At 43.6% G+C, this 12,285-nt stretch overlaps 1 long non-coding RNA gene across 5 annotated transcripts in view; it reads left to right on the top strand.

The window, feature by feature from the left end:
• The first annotated feature begins 998 nt into the window (after nt 1-998).
• Nucleotides 999-12,285, top strand: part of LOC150066224 (uncharacterized) — a 56,275-nt gene continuing 44,988 nt past the window's right edge. For 2 of the 5 annotated variants that reach the window (XR_016532725.1, XR_016532724.1), the window contains exons 1-2: nt 999-1,185; nt 3,330-3,540. This is a non-coding gene — a long non-coding RNA (uncharacterized LOC150066224). Of the gene's footprint in view, nt 1,186-3,329; nt 5,983-9,280; nt 10,764-12,285 lie in introns of those variants that run through there. The other 3 variants (XR_016532721.1, XR_016532723.1, XR_016532722.1) reach the window with 3 other exon arrangements.

Raw genomic sequence — 12,285 nt, forward strand, 5'->3', positions numbered from 1 at the left:
ATCTTGACTGTGAGGATGGGGTGGAGCTGGGGGGGGTGGAGGAGCCCCACCCCGCCAACTACTGGGCAGTGGGGGGACGTTACAGGTGGGCGGGGCTGACCTACAAGGTCTCCCTGGCCCCGCAAACACGTGGGGGACAGGGGACACCGCCCCGCACGGGGGATGGGAGGAGGGCAGGGCAGCGCGCGCACAGGCAGGGGGTGCGCGCGCACGGGGGAGAGGGTGCGCGCGCGCGCGGGGGAGAGGGTGCGCGCGCACGGGGAAGGGGCGGCGCAGTGACGCAACCTCGACGAGCTCGTGAGCGGATTCTCCTGAGCGCCCGCCCGTAGGACGCGCGGGTGGCCGAGTCCATGGCGACGGCCCGGGGCCCGGGGCCTCGGCGGACCCCGCGGGCGCCCGGAGGTGAGGCCCGCTCCCCCAACCCTCCCGGCGGGCGGCTGAAGCGGGGCCGCGACGCCGCCGGGCGCACCGCCCCCGCGGGCCCCCGCAGGCCCCAGACCCCTGCCCGGAGGCCCAGCGTCCTTTTACCTGCTCCCCGCCGCGCACACACGCCGGCGGCGCTCTGCAGCCCGGGACCCCACCGCTGGGGCGGCCCCGCGCCGCCCGGCTCCCCACACCTCTGCCCCGGAAGTGGATGTCCGCCAAGGCCCGCCCCTCCTGCACCTGTCAGTCAGGGCGCCGGGCGCGCGTCACGTGGGCGGAGGCCGGAGCCCGAGGCCGGGCGGTGGAGACCCGGGAGAACAGTCGGTGCCCGCCCGCGCTCCCGGCCTGGCTGGGGCTCGCGAGGTCACCGGCGTCTGACCGTACACCCGCGCGGCCGCGCTCCGTGTCGAGGGCACGCGGGAGCACCGTCGACGCGGAGACTCCCCCTGTCACTTCTGTCCTCCACCGAGAGCAGCGGTGTCCCCACTGACCTGGTGTGTTCAGGCCCAGGCGGGAACTGCCAAGGCAGCACATCCTCTGCAGACTCTGTATTTTGACTCGGGGAAGTGCGCCTTACCACACATAGTTTTCATCTGCCTCTGGGATTACCACGCTGAGGGCCACCTCTGTGCCCAGCCAACGCCCAGCCATCTTGGCGTGACCTAGGTTCTGGTCATGAGGAAAAGCAGTCAACAAATCTTTCTTAAACCGAGCACAGTTAGCTCTGCTTTGCCTCCTGTGCCTTTGTGCTGAAAACTCCAGGTACGTGTCTAAGCAGTGTCCATGGAAGGACTTTTACATTACCCCAAGTTCAACCTTAAACCGCTTGATAAGCAGCAGTAACAGCCAGGCACCGGCGGCTCACGCCTGGAATCCTCGCTACTCAGGAGGCTGAGATCTGAGGACTACGGTTCAAAGCCGGCCTGGGCACTAAAGTCCATGAGACTCTTTAACCACCAGAAAACCAGAAGTGGCTCTGTGGCTCAAAGTGATAGGAGCCCTGGCCTTGAGCTGAAGAGCTCAGGGACAGCATCCAAGCCCAGAGTCCAAGCTCCATATATAATAAAAGTAAATATCTTACTGAATATTTGCAGTGTACCCAGCATTGGGCTAAATAATTTTAGATATCATGTTCTTATTTACGTAGTTATTCAGATTTTCTTTAAGTAGTTGTACAAAGGTATTTCAATTCAGCATGTCAGTTTACAAGTACAGTATGCCTTGATCAATATCACCTCTCCCATCATTCTCCACATCTCTACCAACTGGTACACTGGTTCTGTTTTCATATATGAATGTTGAATACTATGACTGTATTTATTTGCCTACCCTTCCTCTCTCCATTTGTCTGCCCTTGAGCCACTTGAGCTCCCCCTCTCCTAACAAGACATTTCAGTTTCCTGATATTCGTTTTGTTAAACTGCAAGTTATTCAGAGGACATTCACCATTGGAATCTCCCTTTGTATACCATACTTTAGTCAATTTGTGTATATATGCATCTTGTCTTCTACATGTTTTCATATATGTTTATAATTTAGATCTACCTTTTACATCTGAGAGAACACTTGTTGGGCTAAATATCTAGTTTGTGATTACAACCAACCTACAAAGTGTAAAGTAGATATATTAAAGTACAGTAACTTTTTTTTTTTTTGCCAGTCCTGTGCTTGGGCTCAGGACTTGAGCACTGTCCTTGGACTTTCTCAAAGCTAGCACTCTACCACTTGAGCCTCAGCACCACTTCTGGCTTTTTGCTATGTATGTGGGGTACCGAGGAATTGAACCCAGGTCTTTGTGCATGCTAAGCAAGCACTCTACCACTAGGCCAAACTCCTGGACCCCATAGTAACTTTTTAGATGAGAATACAAACATCATGATGATGACTTAAGAAGCAAAGTAGGATCTAAAACCAGATCTGCCCAACAGAGGGACATAATATTTATTCACTGCATTGCATGTTTATTCTACTTTCCCTACCACTTCTTTATCATTCCAGCTGAATCTCACCAGCTTTATAAAATCCCCTTCCCAGAGTAATTGGTCACTTTTCTTACACATAGTACAGTAGTCTGTAGTATATTACCACTGTTATCCAATCATCACCACAAATTTAGAAAAAACATTTTGCCAGTCCCAGGGCTTGAACTCAGTGCCTGGCTCTGTCCTTGAGCTTTCTCATTGCTAGAGCTCTACTACTTGAGCCATACTACCACTTCCAGCTTTTTCTTCATAGGTGGTACCAGGGAATCAACCCCAGGGCTTCATGCACACTAGGCAAGCACTCTTCTGGCCCACAATTTTATATTATTTTTACAGTCTCTTCAAGAAACCCTGAATCATTTATGAATCACCCCTCACTTCTCCCATCTTCTATCACTAACCTCAGTCCTAAACCTCACTGGTCCTCTTCCTTTCCTTTTTTTTTTTTTTTTTGCTCAGGGCTAGCAATCTATCACTTGAGCCACGGCGCCAATTCCAGCTTTTTACTGTCTATGTGGTACCAAAGAATAGAACCCAGGGTTTCATGAATGCTAAACACTGTACCACTAGGCTACACTCCCAGCCCCTCTCTTTCTGTCTTCTTTCCTTTTTTTTCCTCTCTTCCTTCCTTCCTCATTTGCATTGACTATATTGAGACTTCAACTCAGGACCTGAGTACTGTTCTTTAGCATTCTATCACTTGAACTACAGCTCCACTTCTGGTTTTTTTTTATAGTTAACTCAAGTGTCTCACAGACTTTCCTGCCTGGGATGGCTTCAAATTTGATCCTCAGATCTCACCCTCCAGAGTTGCAAAGCTTCCAATTGTAAGCCACTCATTCCCAGCCACCAGCCTGCTTTCTGTCGTTAGTGTGAGCCACCACACCTGGCTCTTATTTACTTTCGCTGTGCTTCTATCTGCAGGCATGTCATCCTCATAAATTGCAATCTCATGAGATGAGTAACATGATGCCCGGTCTCCAAATGATCAAATATGAAGAAAGATATCCACTCCCAAGAATGAAAAATTATGAGCTTCTGAGGAAAGGTGATAGCTGAAAGGCTTCCCAAGAAAATCACTTGGAAATACAAAGGCGTTTAGCGTCAGCATCCTGACAGGCTACCTCGAGGGCAGGTAGTAACAACTGGGCTTGGGCTATCTGCACAGTTTTATAGTGCTGGGTTCATGTGGAACGTGAAAGCAGGAGCCTGCATTGTGGGAGGGGTTAACATTTACAGTTATACCTACCCAAACAAGGGAGAGGGAAGTTGCATTGTGGGGAGGGGCTGCCATTTGAGATTGCAGCTACCTATATCACCTGTTTCCACATAAAAGCCTGTGTCACCTGATTTCAGGGAAAGGCAGTTTTGTTTTCAACAAAGGTCTAAGGTAGCAGACTGGATAAGAAAATGGAGAAGGAAAGACTAACAATAGCCACAAATTTGCCATTGAAGGTTTGAAAGTCATGTGAGAAGTGAAAAGAAAATAAGAATTGGAAAAAGTGCCACACTGGGGTGACTGATGCTGGTAACCCTAGCTACGCAGAAGGCTGAGAGCTTAGGGTAACAGTTCAAAACCAGCTCAGGCAGTGAAGTCAATAAGACTCATCCTGAGTAGCTCACAAATATGAGCCATTGGCACCTGGCTAGGGTCTGATTCCTTATGACATGAATTTGGATCTAGGACGTCTTATTTTCACTTCTACTAAGAAAACCTGTAGTTTTTACTCACTTGTCAAGTGTGAGTTGCTTTCCCCACATTTGTTCCATGGAACACACACCTGAGAAGTTTGGGTGGAAATAATCTCACGTTTGTGTCCCAAGTTAGTCCCATCAGAATAACCTAATACCAATCTAATGTATCCTCCTTGGCTTTGGGTGATTGTTTAGAATTGAGCTACAGCCCCACTACCAGCTTTTCACTGGTTAGTTAGAGCTGGCAGTCTCACAGCCTTAACTTCCTGGGCTGGCCTCAGACCACAATTCCCACATCTCACCTGCCCTGGTAGTTGGTCTAATAAGAGTAAACCACCAGCATCTAGAGTCATAAGCATGTTTCTTCTTCTTTTGCATCTTATTTTCACAAAGCCCTACCTACCAAAGTTCTATGACTCCTGGAAGAGCCGAGTTGAGGAGCAGCCTTTAGTATGTATCCCTGTGGGGAGTACTCAAATTGTGACAGAGCATAATGTGTTATAAATGTATGCATGTGTGTGGCCAAAATCACCTTTTTGTCATGTGTTCATCAGTGACTCTTATCTAGAATTCAAACTCCAAGGGTATTCATCTGAAAGGGCTGTACTTTTATTTATTTATTATAATTTGGTGGGGGTGGAGGAATGGGACTGGTCTTGGGTCTTGAACTCTGGGCCTGGCTACTTTGGTTCAAGTTTAGTGCTCTACCACCTGAGCCATGATGACACTTGCAGCTTTTTCTGAGTAGTGTATTGGAAATGAGTCTCACAGATTTTCCTGCCAGGGTTGGCTTAAAACTGATCCTCAGATCTCAGCCTCCTGAGTAACTAGGATTATAGGTGCAAATCACCAGTGCCTGGCTTGTCTGTTCTTGTAGATGTCATTATCTTCCATTAACACCTTAGACCTTGCTGATCAAAAAAAAAAAAAAAAAGTGTAGATTTTCATGAGTAAAATTAGTGGCTTGTTCCTTAGAATCGTAGACATTGTAAATGAACCCATGTTGATGGATTGGTATTGTGCACATTACGTAGTGTGGATAAAATATATCAAACATCTAACTCACCTTCAAATTCAAATGTCTAAAGCTCCAATAATCTTAGTATGCTGACAGATACAAAACTTCAATGTTCTACTTACTTAAAAGAAGAATCATGATTATTGTCACCATCACTGGAGGCACTGTTCCCATCATGGAGATGAGGAATCATTGATAAGTGCTTTTCTCTGCCACTGTATCATTTTTCACATATCTCTAGTACAGATACTTAACCTGAGATCTTGGATTCAACATTAAATTAAAATCAGAAGAATATAAAAGTCTAGTTAGGAAACAAATTCCAAGATGTTCCAGCCAGGGCTACATATAATCTCTGACTGTGAGTTTTGATCTTTGAAAATAATGAGCAACCAATAGTTCTAAAATGAATATTTAATGGAGAAAGTCTTTTTGGTTAAACTTAGTGCTTAATTGATAATAGACTTTGAATAATCTCAAGAATATCCTCAGATACCTATACTCAACATGACAGGAAACAAACAGTACTCCCAGGAGAAAATCTCACATGGGACCATTGGAGAATTACACAACTGCCTGAAGCCACGCCCAGGGCCAGGATATGACTGGGAGATGGAGCCATGGTGAAATGTTCTAACATACTCTCTCTTTTTTTTTGGTCGATCATGGGGTTTTGAACTCGGCCTGGGCGCTGTCCCTGAGCTAGGATGCTAGCTCAAGGCTAGCTCAAGGCTGGAGCCACAGCACAACTTCCAGTTTTCTGGTGGTCAATTGGAGGTAAGAATCTCATAGACTTTCATGCCTAGGCTGGCTTTGAACCACAGTCCTCAGATCTCAAGCCTCTTGAGTAGCTAGGACTTACAGGTATGAGCCACCAGCCCCCGGCCACATACTCTCTTTTTAATTGAGATTTTATTGTATTTATTTTTACCTTTTCCTTCCATTAGATACTTTTATTGGACTTTTATTTTTAGACTTTTATAGATAATATTTGGTTGTTAGGTTTATCTGGAGGTCCTATGGCCTAACACATTTTAGGAGGAAATAAAGGTGGAAGAAAAGATAGAAGAGGAAGATACAGAGATAATAGGAAAGACAAGAAAGGAAGGAAAGAGGGACGGGAAGGCAAATGGGAAGATGGAGAGAGGGAACAAGTGTGCTATTTACTGTGACTGGGCAAGGAAAGTATATACTTTGCAGGGGAGGATTCCAGTGGTGTCACTCCTTTGAACAACTAAGTTACAGTTTAACAAACTGAATACCAGGAACCTGAAACATGTGCTGTTCCAGTGGGGTGAGGCCAATGGGAAGGGGACAGACAAATAGAAGGGTAGGGATATACATCATATTCAGTGCACACGTGTGAAAACTTAAAGAGATGGCTGGGATCGAGCAAGGTGGAGAATGAAGGAAGGGGTGGCATTAGTCAAAAACCACATCATACTCATAAATTGACATGTTGAACTGAAACCTTTTGTACAACTACTTAAAATAATAAAATTTTTTAAAATTAAAGGTATATAGGATCAGTCATTGTTATACAAAGGAGCATTTCCCTCATTTAGAAATTAGAATGTTCCTTTTCCAAGACTAGATTATGACAGGTGTTAGCCAGAAGTTGCCCTAACTGTAGTCATATTCCTTAGGGATCATCCAACAAGTACAAAACCAAAGGCGATTGTTCATTTTGTTGGCAGGAACTTCCTATGTTCTAAACATCTGAGTAATGAAGCATGCACTCTCTTGGGACCATGGAGGAACCCAGTCTAACACATTCAGAGACAAACAAAGCTGATACAATTACAGTGAACTGAATCTGAAGCATTGATCAAATCTGCTCTAAAGCTTCCATCACATCCTATTTGTTGTTTCAACTAAGGTTTTGTTTGTTTAGCTAGTCCTGGGGCTTGCACTGCTTCCGGCTTTTTCTGTGTATGTAGTACCAAGGAATCAAACCGAGGGCTTCATGCATGCTAGACAAGCACTCTATCACTAGGCCAAACTCCCAGCCCAAATTTTAACTTTTTTTTTGGTCTTTTCTTTTTTGATACTAGGATCAAACCCAGGCTGTTGCACTTCCTAGGCCAAGTGCTTTGCCACTGAGCTCCATTCCAAGCCCTGGTTGTCATTTTCTTTAAAAAAGAAGAGTCTGTCTTCCTTTCTCTGGTCATGTTCATAGTAAGGTTAAAACAGACTTCTCCTTTTCATGCTCCTGTGACACACACCTGTAATCCTAGCTACTCAAGAGGTTGAGATCTGAAGATTGCAGTTCAGAGCCAGCTGGGGCAGAAAAGTCTATAAGATTGTTATCTCCAATGAACCACTGAAAAACTGGTAGTGGAGATATGGCTCCAGCCTTGAGTGGCTGTCTGCCTGTATTGCTTGTAACATCTACAACAGTAGTTTAGTAATTTCTGAAGGAGCATTAGGATAATGCAAGAAAGATGTGAAAACCCAGCCTGAATTTTGTTTATCCAGTGTACATCATAAAAGTAGTATTCAGCAGCCAGAGACCAAAGGTTTAACCATTTAGAAGTATGTGAATAATTTGGGTATTAAAATTAATCTATAATTTTAAAAAGATTCCACTATTGACATTTATGAAGATTATAGAAAGTTTAGTTCCATAGATACCAGTTGTTTTGTCTTTTGTGCATGTACTGGGGCTTGACCTCAGGGCCCTGTGATAGAGCTCTAGTTTTGAGAAAGCCCAGGGACAGTGCTCAGGCCCTGAATTCCATCCCAACGACTGGCAAAAAAAAAAAAAAAAAAAAAGGTCAAGAGAATAAGACCTTGAGTTCAGGCCCCAGAACCAGCATAAGCGCACTCACACGCGCGCAAGCGCACACACACTCCAATAACAGTTCTGTAGGACTGAAAGCACAAGGACATACAGTCCCAGATTGTATCAAGCCTGAACCACCTAAATCCTCATCTTGTAATTAGCAGCATCTAAGTTCAGAAAGTTGTTCAGCAAATTTGGAGGCACTGATTTCTGTAACTCATGTAACCTTCTGTGTTGTATTCGTAACTCATGTAAGCTTTTTTGTGTTACATTGAGTTTTCAGATTCTTTGCATAAGATATTTAGCTTAAATCTAAGAGTTGCAGTTTAACAAACGTTAATAATGGCATCCTCAGAGATTAAGTGACAAGAAAATTAGTTTGAGTTTAATGAAATCATTGTTTTAGTAAATTTAGCTTTATAATATACTCCCAAACTTAAAGTCTTAATGGTAACAGTTGGTAATCAAGTTTCTGAGAAAAATACAGATTTTTATGAATCCTACTGTGAGGAATAAAAGTCATAATATGTTTTTTACATTGTAGTAAAATGTTAGGAATTCCTTTTCTGTTTTCTCTATGATGAGAGTTGAATCCAGAAAGCACTCTACCCCTGAGTACAGGGGACAGTACCGTAGTTTTAATTCAGAGCCTCAAACATTGCTTGGCTCAGCTAGTGCTCAACTACTTGAGTCCTGCTTCCAGCCCTAATTTTTGTTGGTTATTATGAAGATGGAGTATTGTAAATGTTCATGCTTGGGCTTGCTTGAAACTGCTATCCTTCAGACATCAGCCTCTCAAATTAAAAGGATTATAGACATGAGCCATGTGTGCCCAGTTCAAGCTTCAAAGAATTCTTCATTACTTTTTGCACAGACAAGATTTCCCCAGTTATAAAAATAATGTAAAGATTGTGCCAAAGGCTATCTACAAATTCAATACAATGCCTATCAATATCCCAATGTCATGTTTTTGTTGGTATTAGAACTTAAACTCTGAGCCTGGGCATTGTCCCCTGAGTTATTCAGCTCAAGGCTACCACCCTACCCCTTGAGCCACAGTGCCTCTTTCGGTTTTCTGGTGATTAATTGTAGATAAGAGTCTCATGGGCTTTTTAGTACTGGAGCTGGCTTTGAACCTGGATCTTCAGATCTCAGCCTCCTTCTTGAGTAGCTAGAATTACAGGCGTGAGCCACTGTGCCCAGCACAACATCATTCTTTAATGAAATAGAGGAAGCAATCCAAAAATTCATACAGAATAATAAAAGACCCCATATAGCAAAAGCAGTCCCTAGCAGGAAGAACATCACTGGAGGAATACCAATACCAAATTTCAGACTCTTACAAGGTTATAATAAAAAAATTTTTTTTAAAAAAAGCAGCTTGGTACTGGAACAAGAACAGGCCTGGGGACCGATGGAATGTGACTGAAGACCCAGAAATTAACCCACAGACCTACTGCCACCTATCTTCAATAAGGGAGTCAAAAATAAATAAGAAGGAAGAAAGACAGCCTCTTCAACAAATGGTGCTGGGAGAATCTGTTAAACATCTGTAGAAAACTAAAGTTGGATCCTTATCTGTCACCCTGCATCAGAATTAATTCCAAATGGATCAGAGATCTTGAGGTAAAAGCAGATACCCTGAAAACTTTACAGGAAGGAAGAGGAGATACACTAAGACTCTGGCATAGCTCAAAACTTTTTTTTTGGGGGGGGGGGATTATGGGGCTTGAACATGGCCTGGGTACTGTCCCTGAGTTCTTCAACTCAAGACTCTCACCCTGAGCCAAGCCCCACTTCCCATTTTCTAGAGGTTAATTGGAGATAAGAGTCTCAGATCCTTTTGTGCCCAGGCTGGCTTTGAACCTTATCATCAGATTTCAGCCTCCTGAGTAGCTAGGATGGAGGCGTAAGCCACCAGCACCTGGCTTGAAACTTTCTTAATAAACACCCAGAAACACAACAAGTTAAAGAAAGTTTAGACAAATGAGACTACATTAAACTTCAGAGCTTCTGTATGGCAAAGGACGTAGCAAGATAAATAGAAAGCTCACAGAGTGGGAGAAGATCTTCACTAGCCATACACTAGATAAGGGCTTCATGGCTTCATATCTAAAATATACCTACAGCTCAGAAGACTGAATCTCTCAAAAACAAATCCTCAAAGAAACAACCATCCCATTAAAAAATAGGATAAAGAGGCTGGGAGTTTGGCCTAATGGTGGAGTGCTTGCCTAGCAGGCACGAAGACCCAGGTTCAATTTCTTGGTACCACATACATAGAAAAAAGTCAGAAGCGGTGCTGAGGCTCAAGTGGTAGAGTTCTAGCCTTGAGAAAGTCCAAGGAGAGTGCTCAGGCCCTGAGCTCAAGCCCAGGATTGGCACCAAAAAAAAAAAAAAAATGGGATAAAGAGGGACTGCGAGTTTGGCCTAGTGGTAGAGTGCTAGCCTAGCATGCACTAAGGCCCAGGTTCGATTCCTAGGTACCACATACTTAGACAAAAGCTGGAAGTAGTGCTGTGGCTCAAGTGGTAGAGCACTAGCCTTGAGAAAAGTCCAAGGACAGTGCTCAAGCCCTGAGTTCAAGCCCCTCAATTGACAAAAAGAAAAAAGTGGGTTAAAGTCTTAGAGATTTCTCAGAGGAGGAAATAAGAATGGCTTATAGACACATGAAGAAATGCTCAACATCTCTGGCCATAAAAGAAATGCAGATCAAAACAGCTTTGACATTCCACCTCACTCCAGTGAGAATGGCCAGGATCAAGAAAACTAACAACAGATGCTGGCGGGGATGTGGCCAGGAGGGATCACTACTACACTGTTGGTGGGAGTGCAAACTCATTCAACCACTATGGAAAGCAGTATGGCAGTTCCTCAAAAGACATAGAGCTCCCCTATGACCTAGCAATTCCACTCCTGGGCACTTATCCAAATGTCCAGAAACAAGGACATAATAAAGCCATTAGTACAACAATGTTCATTGCAGCATTATTTACCATTGCTAAGATATGGAACCAACCCAGATGTCCCTCAGTAGATGAATGAATGAAGAAGCTGTGGTACTAATGTACATCAGAAAGAAAGACATTGTTCTATTCGTGAGGAAATGAAAAGACTTAAAAAAAATCACATTAAGTGAAGTAAGCCAGATTCAAAGGAACATAGGCTCCATGGTTTCCCTCATTTGTACACATTCGTACACAGCACACATTAGTACACATCTAGGATTTCCCTAGATCAAAAGCTCAATACAATAGCTCAAAAGCTGTGTACATATGGTCATATAGGATGAGACTAAGGGAAATGAACTCCAGGATATGGTCAAAAGAGGTTTATCTTTGTGATTGTTGTTCTTAATGCACTGTGAAGTTATTTCCTTTCTCTTTTTTTCCCTTTATGGTTTATCTCATGTTGTTACTGTATCTGACCTGGTATATTATATATACATTTATTTTTTTATTTGAACTAGGGAAAGAAAGGGGAAAAACAAGATGAGGGAAGGGGAGGAGAAGTGGGAGAAAAACGTAAGAAGGGGAATCAGTGTTCAAGAAGTAATGTAGCCACTACCTACCTGACAAATGTAACTGTCACCCCTGTACATCACCCTGACAGTAGAATACAGTTTTTTAAAAATGATTATATGTTGATAATTCATAGTACCATCAGTATACTTTGTAATCACTATGGAAGTCAGTATAGTGTTTCTTCAAATAATTAGAAACATAGTTTCCATGTGATCCAGTCACTATACCTGCAGAAAGCAAATTCAGCTTACTGTAGAGATCTCTGGATAGCCATGCTTATCACAGCACTGATTAGCAAAGCTAAATTATTAAACCAGCCTAGGTGCACAGTATGGATGACTGGATAAGGAAAATGTGAGGGGTGTGTGTGTGTGTGTGTGTGTGTGTGTGTGTGTATCTCACACATATTTGTACAATGAACCTTTAGTCGGCCATAAAGAGATTGTCCCACCAAGACAATCTCATACATATTTTATCATTTGTGGAAATGTGTAGAAACACAAAGCAAAGTGGAAATGAAAGGTGATTACAAGCATGTAGAAGGGGGAGGATGGAAAGAGTAATAAAAAGGATGAGCAGGGCCGGAAGTTTGGCCTAGTGGTAGAGTGCTTGCCCAGCACGCACAGAGCCATGGGGTTCTATTCCTTGGTACCACATACGTAGAAAAGGCCAGAAATGGTGCTATGTGGCTCAAGTGGTACATCTCTAGCCTTGAGAAAGCCCAAGAACAGTGCTCAGGCCCTGAGTTCAAGCCCAGGACTAGCAAATGAATAAATAATTTTTTAAAAGCATGTACATAATTATAGTATATGATACTCATGGATGAACTCACAACAAATCAATCTCTACAATTAATAT

The sequence above is a fragment of the Megascapheus bottae genome, chromosome 2 (assembly GCF_031878675.1).
Source record: "Megascapheus bottae isolate mThoBot1 chromosome 2, mThoBot2.hap1, whole genome shotgun sequence".
NCBI lineage: Eukaryota > Metazoa > Chordata > Mammalia > Rodentia > Geomyidae > Megascapheus > Megascapheus bottae.